General features: G+C 42.4%; 1 non-coding gene across 1 annotated transcript; it reads left to right on the forward strand.

Annotated features, from left to right (window-relative positions):
• Positions 1–941: 941 nt before the first annotated feature.
• On the forward strand, positions 942–1048 carry LOC115942400 (U6 spliceosomal RNA). Its single transcript, XR_004077010.1, has one exon. It is a non-coding gene; the product is annotated as a U6 spliceosomal RNA (small nuclear RNA).
• Positions 1049–14892: the final 13844 nt, after the last annotated feature.

The raw sequence follows: 14892 nt of genomic DNA on the forward strand, positions 1-14892 counted from the left end.
ATTGGTCCAGTCACAGCAGGCCCCCCCCGCCCCCCCGCCAGAAACAGAGGAAAGAGTAGGAACTCACAGCCTGCTTCTGAAGGGAAGGGGGAGCGCAAGGGTTTGGCCGAGCATTAGGACCTGAGCAGAGGAAGCAGGGGTCCAGGGCAAGGATCCAGCCGCTGCAGAGAACTAACATGCTTAGCAGAGAAACTGAGGCCGACTGAGGTCACAAGGCTTTGGCCACAGTGATAAAAGAACTTGGAGACTCCGAGTCTACACCAGGAACCAGATTTCCAGGTCTCTAGGCAACCAAATCCGTTCCGTCTATTAATAGGTCTCAGGCTGATGACACTGATCAAGACTGGCTCCGACTGGTTGGGGGCAACTTGGAGCTCCTGGAACTTTCACGTGCATAAGAAGTACCTGGGATCTTGTTAAAATGCAGATTCTGATTGGATAGGTATGATTGGGGCCCATAGTCTGAGCTTCTGACAAGATCCCAAGGGGATGCTGCTGGTTTGCTGGAGTAGCAAAACTCAGAGAGTCCAAACTTGCTGTTAATCCCTTCCCTACCCGCCACTGCTCAACACCTGCCTCACCTGCCCCAGCCACATGTCCCTCCTCGCCAGTCCTCCTCATCCTCAAGGCTGACCATCTTCTTTTCCTTCTCTTTTCTTCCCCCCTCCCCATCCCCATAACCCGTTTGTCCTAGTGCATTTCCTCTGTCAAGACCACCCACAGGACAAGAGCTTTGGTTTGGATAATGGAGGGGCCAAGATAAGAAAAGCCAAAAACATAGTTCCCATTGTCAGCAGACAGCTAAATACTTTTATGTTTGATAGACACAATTAATCCAGATTAATGTCTTTCTCAGTTACTGTTTTCTGTAGATTGTAAAGAACATGTGACCTCTTCTCTTTCCTCCTGATATCCTCCAACAGTGAAGAACTACCTTCTGAGGGCTCACTTCCACAGCACACACACGAAAATTAGAACAATACAGAGAAGATTATCACGGCCCCTGCGCAGAGTTGACACACAAACTCTTGAAGCGTGCCATATTTTTCAAAAGTCGTAGAAATGGGCACAAATTAAGGAGAACTATACGGTGCTTACGAAAGAAAGGAAGCAATGCAGTAAAAATTTTAACTCTACTCAAATTCGTCCATAAAAATAATGCACAGCCAGTAGAAACCTCAATAGAGTTTTAGTAAAACCCAATTCTAAAATTTAAATAAGAAAGCAAATGGCCAAGAATAGCTCAGAAAATTTTGCAGATAAAGAATATAGTGTGTGTGGGGGGTGGGGGAAAGAACTGGTGTGGGAGGGGAGTTTTCACTCTACTAGAGCTCAAGACTTAATCCGTTCAGTTATTAAGATGGTGAGTAGCTAGCTCTATTTAACGTGATCCTAAGTGATATCGATTTTATTTGTGCTCTTTTGATTTTTACACCTAGTATGTACTTATTTTGTGATGAAAAATAAGCCAAAAAAACCCAAGTGCTTTGAAAAAAGAAATATCCACTAAAAGATTTTTTATTTTTTTTTTTAAAGATTTTATTTATCAGAGAGAGAGGGAGAGAGAGGGAAAGCACAAGCAGGGAGAGCAGCAGGGGGAGGGAGAAGAAGGCTCCCCGCTGAGCAGGGAGCCTGATGCAGGACTCGATCCCAGGACCCTGGGATCATGACCCGAACCGAAGGCAGACATTTAACCGACTGAGCCACTCAGGCGTCCCTAAAATATTTTTTAAAAAATCAGAATGCTCTCACACATTTATTTGATATTCCTATTCTCTGACCATATATCTGTATGTAGAATACACTGTATGTGTTTCCACTTACAGCAGTAAGGGGTCACTATTCCCGGCTTACGCTGAAAACTAATCCTATAATGTGGGGCTGGTTATTCAAGCTCTCGCAGAGTGTTTCCACCTGCGAAATGGTGGCATTATTAGCTTCCCAGCTCACCTTGGAGGATTGGCTATTGCAATTGTACAAGATCATATGCGAAAGTGCTTAACGGAATGGCGAACACTATACAAATGCAAATTGCCATTACTGGTAAGTATTCGAAACTGAGCAGTTACAGATTTTAGAACTTTGTAGCGGCCGGTGTTAGCGTGACGGAGCTACGGAAGCCGTTTGTGCTCCACAGGGAAAGCGAGGGAGTGAGTTGGGAAAGCCTTGTTTATTTTTTTAAAGATTTTATTTATTCATTTGACAAAGAGAGAGAGATCACAAGTAGGCAGATAGGCTGGCAGGCAGAGGGGAGGGAGAAGCAGACTCCCCGCTGAGCAGGGAGCCCGATGCGGGACTCGATCCTAGGACGCTGGGATCACGACCTGAGTCCAAGGCAGACGCTTAACCGACTGAGCCACCCAGGTGCCCAGACAAAAACACCCTAGGTCATTTTGAAAATCTACTTCCTAATGTTGCCTAGGCCAGGCTCAGCAGGCTGTGTTTCGTGGTTAAGTTTTAGGATGACCCCTCCTCTGCCTCAAGCCTCCTGACCACTCCCTCACTGGCCTTTCCCCCTCATTGCTTCGCCTTTCCTTTTGAAAAGATAGCACTGTGAAGAGGTGGAAAGAGGCTTTTCCCTTTTGAAGCAGCCGCATTTTTAACAGAGAAGGAAAAGTCTCCCATGAGCTATAGCAAAATCCTGCAGATTGGTTTATGAATCAATGTAGCTTAGGCTAAAGCAACCTAATTTCCTGAAAGCCATTCCATGGCTTTAGGCTTCCATAGGGGCATAAAGCTTGTATGATATTTACTCTTAGTTAAAATTAAATGGAAAGCGGAAAAAAAAAAAAACAACTTGAAGAGGAATTCTTCTGGAAGGTCATATCATTAAAGAAAAAAAAAATTAAAGCCTACAAAGCAATGGGGGAAAAAACGGTATATATTGCATGAGAGAAGGCCTGACAGTACACATATAAAGGTGTTAAATTATTAACTGTCTCTGAGTAATTGGGTTTCATGTGACTTTTATATCTTTTTTATTGTGAAATATAACACATTTGGGAAAGTGCACGATATATAAAAGTTTCATTTAATAAATTCTTGTAAAGTGAACACTCACATAACTGCTACTCAGGTTAAGAAATAGGGGCGCCTGGGTGGCTCAGTTGGTTAAGCAACTGCCTTCGGCTCAGGTCATGATCCTGGAGTCCCTGGATCGAGTCCCGCATCGGGCTCCCTGCTCAGCGGGGGGTCTGCTTCTCCCTCTGACCCTCCCCCCTCTCATGCTCTCTCTCTCTCTCATTCTCCCTCTCAAATAAATAAATAAAATCTTAAAAAAAAAAAAAAAAGAAATAGAACATGGCGGGGGCGCCTGGGTGGCTCAGTCGGTTAAGTGCCTGACTTCGGCTCAGGTCATGATCTCTGGGTCCTGGGATCCAGACGGCATCAACCCCCCCCAACCCCCCCCCCCCCCGTGTGGGCCCTGCGTGGGCTCTGCACTCAGTGCGGAATCTGCTTCTTCCTCTCTCTCTGACCCGCCCCCTGCTTGTGCTATCTCTCTCTCTCCCTCTCATAAATAAACAAAAACCTTAATATAAAAAAAAATAGAACATGGCCTGGAAGCCCTCTATCCATCTCTTTCCAATCTCAACCCACCCTCTCCCCAAGAGGTCACTGTTGCCCTTACATTTATAATAATCTCTTTTTTGTCTTTTCTTTAGTTTTACCAGCTAAGTCTATGTCGCTAAATACTATAAAGTTATATCACGATGTCTTTTACTGTTTTTTGAACTTTAAGTAAATGGGAGCACAGAGTTTTTTGCCTCTGGCTTCTATCCCTGAACATTAGATTTCTCAGTTTCATCCCTGTTGCTGAGGGTACTATGGTTCACCAATTTTCAATGCTGTTTGATATTCCAAGGCTGGATATACACACTTTATTTGTCCACTCGACTGTCGATGGACAATTTGGCTTGTTTTCAGTTTGGGGCTATCACGAATAGAGAGTTGCTATTCTTCTGGTGTTCACACGCACACATTGCTGTTGGGTGTCTACTCATGGGTAGAATCTGGGTCACGAGAGGCATATCTCTAACTTTCGTAGATAATGCCGAACAGTTACCCAAGAACAACCATAGCTCCTGACATTCTCTGTAGCAGGGTATGAGCGTTCCCATTGCCCTACCCTCAAGCTTCATGTAATTTTTTCCTTTAGCTTATCTGAATTTTCTATTTTTCCTCTGTAATACATATCTATATATCTTTAATTAGGCAAAATGGTTTAATTAGACAAAATACTATTCTAATAGTTCTTAAAATGATCTTTCCCAATGGGATATTATTTTTAAAAATCTTAAATTGAAGTAAATCACTCAGAGGAAAAGCACACAGATCACAACTCAATGGCTTAATGAATTGTCACAAAGTGAACACATCTCTGTATGTACCACCCAGGTCAAGGGAGAGAACTTTCTAGCACTCCTGAAGCCATCTCCCTGCTTCCTTCTGATCACCATCCTCCCTCCTCCTCATCAAAGGTAAACCATCATACTTTGTCCCAACACAAGAGATTGAGTTTTGTGTGTTTTTGAACGTTCTACAAATGGAACGATCCAGTATACATGATTTTGTGTTTTGCCTCTTGTTTATTTTTCAGCATTGTGAGGTTCATCCATGTTGTGATGTGTAACAGTAACTTGTTCATTTCCCCCCCCCCTTTTCATGCCACGAGGAAGAGATACTGACCGAAAGGAGCTGAGCTGCTCATTACTGTTTCAACTCGTGGGATACGTACTGACCAGGACCACACATGGCTTAGAACGCTTTACCGCCATTTGTATTTTTGTTGTTTCCACACAAATAACAAGCTTTGGAGTTAGAAAGATTGTAGACAGAGTGAGTGGGATACCTGTGAGCTGCCGTCTGGTTTCTGCAGTAATGACTCCTCTGGGAATCATCTTTTGGTGAGAATGGATGTTTTCTCTCCCTTCTTGTCCACCTAAAATGCAAAGCAGTATCCTGTCCCCAGGCTGCACACTTTTATGTAAAATAGAGCTACCACAGGATTTTACTGGAAAGTTGATTTGTTTCGGAGGATCATGAGAGTCCAAGGATGAAACTGGCAAGTAGCCACAGGGGGAGCCCTTGACCTAGAAGCAGGGACAACTTCAAAGCTGTGTTGGTACATAATGGAACACGGCACTTTTAGCATGAATCATAGCCTCAAAACTTTCTAGAGGAAAAAAATCCTAAAACTGTCCTCCAAAAGGAAAGGTAAAATCAATACCTTATATTTTTTTACTCTTTCAAATAAGCAACGCTAAACCCTTCCACAAAAACAATTGCTTAAATCTAGCTTTTGGGACTTTGTCCTTTCTCTTTTTTCTTTTTTTTAAGAACAAACTGTCAGCTAAGTTTGAACTCTTAAAATGGAATCTTGATATCAATCTATTTTTTTAAAGTAGCCAAACAGGCTCTCTGATGGTAACTCTGAAATGCTGTGTGTGAATGCATAGTAAACATAATTTTTCTTCTTCTTTTTTTTCTTTAGGCCTTGAGATGTAATTATTAAAGCTTCAAATGTCCCTAGTGATATTAGCTAGAAAATAAAATTTGGATCGCAGGAATAAAACCACCTAAGGTGTGCCTTCATGACTACTCTCCTCAAAATAGTTCACTGAAGAAATTCTGCCCTCCCCCCCCCACAAATCTGTCTGTAGACTGTGGACATGGCCAGCAAATTTAGCAAGAATACTCAAAATGGTCAAGTTGAGTCTCAAAGCAAAGAATGCTGTGTTTAAACACAAAAGGTAAAAAATTTTCCACCCCCAAAATAAAATAAAACATGGCTGAAATCACGTGCAAAAAGCAACAGGTCAAAAATGCTGAATAGAATTGCAAAATTTAGGAGACCTTGTTGCTAAACTAGCTGTTGAAGAGTTTACTGATTAGCTTTCTAAAAAAAAAAAAAAAAAAAAACAGGAAAGGATAAGATTTCTTATATAGCTGATTGAGACTCGTTTTTATTAGTGAACTACATAGGTACCCATTGGAAAAAATAGCTATGAACGTATAAGTCATTTTTAATAAGAATATAGCTAATTTTGTAGAAATTTAAACTATGTGAAATCAAGATTTCATTAAATTGAGCAGTGCTAAAGTGCTTTTTATCCTTTCTTTCACTAAGGGAGATAAAAATCCCCTTTCCTACCCTCGTCCCCTCCCCCCACCTCCCACCCCTCTCTCCAATTGAGGCTAGGAGAGATTCTTAGACTGGGAAGGCACTGGGTAGAAAGTTATTGTTCTCTTTTGCCAATGCTTTTTAATCCCTATCTACCAATCTTCCCTATTTCATAAAAAGAGGATCGCAGCTGTGCCAAATCGTGTGATAGCTATATAATCTCGACACAATCCACAGGGGTTTAGGACAGAAATTAACAAATATATTTCAGCTTGAAACCTTCCCTAGAAAGAATATCAACTAGTTTCTCAAACATTCATAGGCCAGAGATCGCATCATCTTGCTTTTTAAGAATCCAAGAGTGAGGATTACCATGAGAAAGGTCTTTTAGAACTGGATTTTGCGGGCGCCTGGGTGGCTCAGATGGTTAAGCGTCTGCCTACGGCTCAGGTCATGATCCCAGAGTCCTGGGATCGAGTCCCGCATCGGGCTCTCTGCTCCTTGGGAGCCTGCTTCTCCCTCTGCCTCTCTCTCTCTCTCTCTCTGTCTCTCATGAATAAATAAATAAAATCTTTAAAAAAAAGAAAAAAAGAATTGGATTTTGCTTGTCATAGAAATGTCCACCTTCTGTGGGTGCTCAAGTAGAACAAGCATTGAACGGAGAAATAGATGTCTCAGGTTCCAGTACTGAATTTGCCACCAACTAGTTGTATAATCTTTGCCAATTTCCTGCAATTCTTTGGCCCAGATTCCTGTCTATAAAATGAAAAAATTGAATTAGATTCTGTAAGGATCCTTCCAGTTCTAATAATATGGTATTGTATAAGTTATATTTCTAGACTATGATTAAGTAATAGACCACTCTCTCCGCATTATTCTACATCCAGTTGGATTCACCAAGACTTTTTCTTTCTTGCACACGCACTGAGAGGCGGTGTTGGGATTGGAAACCTAACTCGTTGCTGGTACCGTGTCAGGTCCCTTCTCAGATGCAGAGTTAAGTGAATGGGCATCTCGTCTCCTTAGTTCCTTTTAGAGCAATCCATTATCGTAACTGGTCCTTCTTTGGGCACTGGAATCCCCCTGATGTTCTATGGGAACATTATAATATCAAAGTGAAAAGTAAGGCTGGGTATGGAACTCTGGGCTGCCATATATATTTGGGTCGCTCCCTGGAGGACTGAGCATCCGTAAGTACCTGGATCTTACTCCTTTTAACCTTTGAGAGTTATCATCGGGATAGCGTCAACATTTAATCACTGTAACTAGAGCTCGGAGGACAATTTGAAATAGCAAGTTTACAGCATCATCCATGATACCTGACAAAGGAGAGAATTTTCCCGCACTTGGAACGACAGTGGATGCCACCATGAGGAGCTGCAAACAGGGAAGCAAATCCACTCCATCCTACTAGGAGCCCTTCCTGTTTTGTCAGCCAGCATGGTTTCCTAAATCTCAAATTGCAACAGAACTGTTCTGCAATTCCATGGCTAGCTATTTCGGGAGCCTAACACAGCAGGACAAATGTGCACAAGTCCACACAGTAAGACAGAAGAATTAAAAATGTATTTACCATCTGTTGGTAGTTTCCTTGCGGGGCTTTTTTCTTTTCCTCTACTGAAGCCACAAATAGGGTCTTCTTACTTCCTTCCATGCTCAGAGAGCAGAGTTCTCTCTTCACATCATTGCAAACACAGGGCTTTCTCCTTCTTCTCCTTCTCCTTCTCTTTCTTCTTCTTCTTCTTCTTCTTCCCCTCTTTCAAAATCCTCCAGAGTGTTAACTCTGGGACGATTTCGGGCTCTAGGATCATTTCCTTTGCATATAAAGTGGAATGAGTCTGTGAAGAGGTTATATTGTTTTGCACATCTTTTTTTACGGCCAGGTTACTTTCAGATTCTACACTTGAGTGCTGGGCACAGTGGACTCCAGGAAGCTCCAGGGAGGAACAGGAGGGGTCAAGCACAGGCTAACTGAATGGAAGTCAAGTCCTTAAATTAAGCTTGGGAATTCACGTTGGCCCTTTACAGTCTACTTAATCCTTACCATGATGAGATGTGCCAGATGGGAGCCAACATTTCTAATAGGAAAGGGTCCAAGGGATGTGACCTTGGACTTCAAGTGAAAGCCATTTACAACCATGTGGTAGCAGAGGCAAAAATCATAAGCTGGAGTATAGCTTTGCTAGTCGAGAAAAAGTAGAGCTTTGTTAACTAGTTAGGTTGACTTGAAGCCTTTTGGTTAATGCAGGAATGCTCAATTCTCAACAAAAATCACTCGCTTTAATTTCTGAGATGCACATATTATTTGCTCAAAAATGAAATCTAATAAATAGAGGTGGGTATTAAAAGTGTTGCCTTAGCCAAAAAACTGTGAAGCAGTATTATGACTGGCCTATTTCATTCAGGTAACGATTTGTTAAAAATTCTCAGGCTGCATAGGTGGGTAACTTCAACTTGAAATGGTGCTGGGTGACCTGGGACCCTGGGCAGGACCTTTAAACTCCCAAGTCTCAGTTTAATCACCTAAGAAATGGGGATCATGATCTTTACCTCAGTGTATTCTTGTGGGATTAAAGGAGATGAGATTTACAAAACTCTTACCATGTTGCCTGGCACAGAGTAAGAGCTTGATAAATGGTAGCTTTTATTATGATTATTAGAAACCATAGCTATGATACCATTTATCTCAAAACTTGCTGTCAGGCTCATACATTCTCTTCAACTCTGTTTTTGAATTTTGTGTTTTAGAAGTTCTTCATGAACCTGAGCCGGATTGTGAAATTTAGCTTTATTAGTTATACCAGGTGTAATTAAGTCAAAGATCTAGTAAATAGTATATGCTCCATCGCTCGGATAAGATGCATTTGTTTTGGATTAGCTTCTAATGAGATCATTGATGTGTTGGGCCTTATAAGGCTTTGTACATAGTAGGTCTGGAAAAATATTATTGATTCACTAATTCATTTAACAGTCGATGCATCTTTAATGGGTATCTATCATGTTCTAGGCACTTGGGGTTTATCAGTGAATTAGAGAAAAACCCCTGCTCTCCTGACAATAAACAAAAATAAAAAAATAAAAAAAAAGGAAATGACGCAGAATGTTCTAAGGTAATGCATTTATGGAATAATAGAGCAGGGCAAAATGGATCAGGAAAGTCAGAGGGTATACTTTTAAGGAGGGGAGTCACATTATGCTTCTCGGGTAGGTTTTTGTTTGTTTGGTTTTTTTAAGAAAAAAAAGACTGAGGAAGATGAAGAAATGAGCCTTGGATAGTCAAGGAAAAGCATTCCGAGCAGGGGGACCAGCAAGCAGAAAGGCCCCGGGGCAAGAGAGTACCTAGCTTGTCTGAGGACGAGCAAAAATTAAAGTGAGGCTGGAGCCCTGGGAGCAAGGAGAGAGTGATAGGATATGGGATCTGAAAGATTGAGGGCGTCCTGATTGTGTGGGGGCTTTGTGGGCCATGGGAGGACTTTGACTTTGACTCCAAGGGGAGTAAAGCCATTGGATGCTTCTGAGCAGAGTCGAGGCATCACCTGACGCAGACAACCATCTGCTAATGGCAGAGGCAGAGAGACAATTTAGGAGACTGGTGCAATAATCTTAATGAAGGATGGTAGTGCTTTAACTTTGATGATGGCAACCCAAGTGGGGAGAAATGGTCAGACTCTGGATATACTCTGAAGGTAGAGCTGTTTGGATTTGGAGGGCGGATTGGACGTGGGCAATGAAAGAAAAAGAGGAGTCGAGATGCTTTTTGACCCAAACCATTGGAAGAATGGAGTTACCATTTACTGGGGTTTGTATGCAAGACCTGTAGTATACATCCCATTGTGAGTCTGAGAATAGATACCTCACGATTCTGGGCTTGAGTGTAAATCAGAAAGACTGAGGTTTTTATAAGCACTTTTACAACACTCAAATGAACATTAAAAAAAAAACAACAAGCAGCAGTGATTTGGTTGTATTTACTTAATGCCAAACAATTAATGTGGTTTTTTTAGCCTTTTTCCTCACCCTGTTCCACACACTGAAATACTACTTCTGAAGACGGACGCTGCTGGTACCTTCTGGAATCCGGCGGAGGGAGCTGAGGAAGCCTGTGGAGGACTTCTGAGCTGAGGCCAAGTGGGGAGCACGAGGGGCTCCCTCAGACCTCTGCCCCCCGTCCCCGGTTCCTGAGGCCAAAAGCCAGCCTTCTCCGGGATGATGGGGAGGTGGTTCTGGAATGCTCTTGACAACTTTCCTATTCCATTGGACCTTTTGTGTATTTGGTACTGTCATGAGTAAAAGACCAACCACACCTCCGGAACTGATGACCTATGTGTGTCTATAGAGGAAAGAGATCAGACCGAATGGGTAAATAAAGAGAAAAAAAGAAGAACACAAAAGATCTGGAATCACGGACCTCATAAAGAGGTTGTATCAGTTTCCCAGGGCTGCTGTAACAAATGACCACAAACTGGGTGGTTTGAAACAAGAGAAATTTATTCTTTCACAATTCTTGAAGCTAGGTGTCCAAACTCAAGGTGTCAGCCCGTCCGTGCTCCCCCCGGGGCTCTAGGGAAGAATCCTTCCTCGCTTCGTCTAGCTTCCAGTGGTTGCTGGCGATTCATGCCTTTGCTTGGCTTATGGCAGTGGACCTAACACCAGTCTCTGCCTCTGTCTTTGCTTGGCCTTCTTCTCTGCATCCACTCCGTGTCTCTGTGTTCCTCCTCCTCTTCTTAAGAGGACAGCAGTAGTATTGGATACAGGGACCACCCTAACCCAGGAAGACCTCATTTCAACTAATGACATCTGCAAAGACCCTATTTGCAAATAAAGTCACACTCAACAGATACTGGGCTTAGGACTTCAGTACATCTTTTTTTGGGGGGATGCGATTCAACCTACATCACAGGGCAATGGGAACTCACACGAAGAAATGACCTGTGGGATGAGTCACTGAAGTGGAGTCATGAACAAAAGGAAAACAGTTGCATGCTGAAATGATAAGCAGAGGTCAGATGGTTTGGGGAGTAACAGGAAGTGTTCTGATAAGAGACGCTCTCACTTAGGATACTCTTTCCATCTGTGCTGATGGCCCTGATTTTTTTTTTTTTCTGTCAGAGTTTTAAAAAAATATTGTATAAATAAAAAGAATAAGAAAATAGCACTTCTCTGACTCACACATTGGGCAGAGCACAGACTCTTGTGATCATCAGGAAAGACTTCACAGAAGTGTTGATGCTTGAGCAGAATCTCAGGGTATGAGGGTAAGTCACCATGCAAAGAAGGGGTGCTGGGGGGAGAGAGGGTTTCCCATACAGACAGAAAAGCACATGCAAAAGCACAGTATTATTTCAGGGATAAACTCTTTACCTCTGCAAGCAGGGTGAAAAGCCTTTAAAGGCAATGCATATTGATATTGTCGACTCAATCTGCATTACTCAGAAACAGTATTTAAAAATGAAGGGGGGGGGGGCGCCTGGGTGGCTCAGTTGGTTAGGCCACTGCCTTCGGCTCAGGTCATGATCCTGGAGTCCCGGGATCGAGTCCCGCATCGGGCTCCCTGCTCAGCAGGGAGTCTGCTTCTCCCTCTGACCCTCCCTCCTCTCATGCTCTCTCTATCTCATTCTCTCTCTCAAATAAATAAATAAAATCTTTGAAAAAAAAAATGAAGGGGGGAAATGTTTTTGGTTTTAATAAATGCACAAAGAAACACCCAATAACCTGGAAGAACACTAGGAGCATATAGAGGGAGGAGTTAATGGCTGGACACATTTGCCAAAGCACAAATATGGAAACCCCACCCTCAGCCAGATCTGGAGAAATCAAAGGGCTGAATGTGGTATAAATTCCTCTGCCCTGATTGCATAAGGAGATCTGCCAACATTTTTTCTCTGATATATTCCTTTCTGCATCAAGGACTGAACTGGGTTCTGAAAAACCCGATGGTGAACTAAGATAGGCATTTCTGAATCACCACCATGATCTAGGAAAATTAACTCCTCACTGATCTCCCCAGATAAGTACCCTAGCTTGTTGCCCCTGACATCTGCATCGGGCTCTGGCCAGGATTCTGTCATACAGCGACTCCCTTTTTTTGGCATAAGAATGTACAGGATGCCAGTAAAGTTCACACTGGGTCATCTAAGTCTCTTTAAATGCATGATGATTCATTGCTGGGGGTGGGGGAGAGAGGACAGAGAGGGGGAAGGAAATGCTGAGCGGAGAGGCGGAGCGATGTAATTATGAAATTGACTGCAGGAAAAAAAAAAGGTAGCTCTGGGAGTGATGGGGTCACATGTTCTTACTACTGGTATTTAAGCTACAACTTTTCAACCAGGGGGAGGGGGAGGGGCTGGGAACCAGATCCCGTAAGGCGATTGGCTTTCAGAGGAGATGCATGCATCAGATGCCCGGCATATTTATTAGCATCACAACGTGTTAATTTCTCTTTCTATCTGACAAAGAGAAAAAAGCTCTCTGATGATAGTACAGTTAGCACAATAAAAATCTGGCCGCGGTGGTATGAGTGAACAATTTGTCTTCTTCTCCTTGATTTACTCGCGCTCCGGCTTGACAGGGTCTTCCATTCTGTGCATTCGTTTTGTCCTTAAAAAGGGATTGTTTGTAATTTACAGTTTAAGTCTGAGTGCTATTATTCTGCTCTGTCAGAATCTGTGGCAGAAGCTTTTGTTTCGTGTCTGTACCACAGACAACAAGCAAATCCGCATCTTCAGGCGTCCGTCTTGAGAGCTCTCCCAAGTCTGCCAGCAGGGCAACTTGCAAGGGGCCTGGCAGAAAAGGGTTCTTTCTGCAAATAACAGACAGCCCTCCCTGAAATCCTCGCTCAGCCAGCTTCCTCCGTGAACTCTACACTTGATCTTAGCCAAAAGGCCGAGAAGCGATTCCTCCGTGAACTCTAGTTATTTAGGTCACAAAGCGAAGTTTGCCAATGCATTTTTCCCTAACCCTGCCTTTTTGAGGGTAAACTTGGTAAAGTCCCCATCAAGTAATTTTCTTAAACACCCCCCCTCCCCATTTGGGTCAGCTTCTTTCTCCTGGCCAATGTTGACTCAAGAAAAATAAAGTAAGGGAGAGAGCTTATAGCTGCGTATTTTAATGTCATGATGCTGGAAAAACAAAGAACTTCCGTAACAATTTGATATTTATTTTTTTAGCCTGTTGTCGGCCCTGATCTTATTTTGAAGGCACCCTAAGCCTAAGATGACCAACCCGTTAACTGCCAATACCTTAAGTTCAAACAGTGGTGGCTTTGGGCTTTGATTTTAATTTGGAAACTGTATTTCTTTTGAGGAAACAAAATGCCAAGTTGTTAATGAAATGCTTTTAATAGATTTCCAAATGCTCCTAGCCAATAGCAAGCAAAGTTCAAGTCACTAATTCTAAGCCTAAAAATGTTTGTTTTCTTTTCGTGTTACAAGAGCTATGTTCTGCAGCGGATGGAGACCATAAATTCTGATCCTTCATAGGTCACTGCATGACGTTCAATCTTGGTCACAGTTACATTGATGACAATTTATCTAGGTCTTCTTGCAAAATAAATAATAATGGCTAAAAATCATCTCATTTCCTTTTGACACACCCTATTGTACTGAATAAATTAGAAAGTGTTTCTTAAAAAATAGATTTCCTTTTGATGGCCTTGATTTGTTTTCGAGTTAAGTGGCGATTATATAATTTTCATTATCAACGCTCATCTGTCACTAGAAGGTATCAACCCCAAACCTTTTAGCTACAAGCAGCAAAACTAGCCGTAACTCTAACAGTGCTGTACTTTCCAAAACAGAGCGTAAGTTTTCTCTCAGCTTCCCAGGGTGGTAAAGTACCTGAGATCCTCCCAAAAAAGACCTAGTTAGAGATGAGCCTAAGAAATTTGTGTTTTCAGGCCCGTACTAGATCCACCAGTGAGATTTCAGCTCACTCTCAGGGATCATTTTCACCAGGGATAAGGTCCACGTTATATTACGTGGTGCAGGGGGGAAACCTCTGGAAAATAGAAAAGAATGAAGTGATCTACTACATTCCTACAGAGAGCCATGCCAGGATCCTAAAGTCTCCAATTGTGGGTCCTTAGAACTAATTCCTGTACCTCTCCAGCCCCGTTATCTCTACCAGTGCTGTCCACTGGAAATATAATACACAGTCCTTCCACGTGCGTAATTTAAAATTTCGTAGTAACCACGTTAAGATGTAAAAGGAAACATGCAAAATTAATTTTAACAATATAGTTTCTGTTATTTAACATATGCAGAATATTTTCATTTCAACATTTAATCAATATAAAAGTATTGCGAGATACATATGTGTATGTATGGATGTATGCATATGTGTGTGTGTATACATGTTCATTCTAAGTTTTTTAAACCCAAGGTATATTTTATGCTTACAACATACGTCCGTTTGAACTAACCACAGTTCAAGTGCTGAATAGCCACACTGGAGAGTGCAGACCTATCCTAGAGCACTTTTTTTGATTTCTAATCCTAGACAGAATCTTATTTAAAATTGCCTAATGGGGGCACCTGGGTGGCTCAGTTGTTAAGCATCTGCCTTCGGCTCAGGTCATGATCCCAGGGTCCCGGGATCGAGCCCTGCATCGGGCTCCCTGCTCCGCTGGAAGCCTGCTTCTCCCTCTCCCACTCCCCCTGCTTGTGTGCCCTCTCTGGCTGTGTCTGTCTCTGTCAAATAAATAAATAAAATCTTTTTAAAAAATTGCCGAATGTGTAGCAAAGGAAACAGTCAACAAAACCAAAAAACAACAG

Source organism: Leptonychotes weddellii, chromosome 8 (genome assembly GCF_054177405.1).
Source record: "Leptonychotes weddellii isolate Sample4059 chromosome 8, ASM5417740v2, whole genome shotgun sequence".
NCBI lineage: Eukaryota > Metazoa > Chordata > Mammalia > Carnivora > Phocidae > Leptonychotes > Leptonychotes weddellii.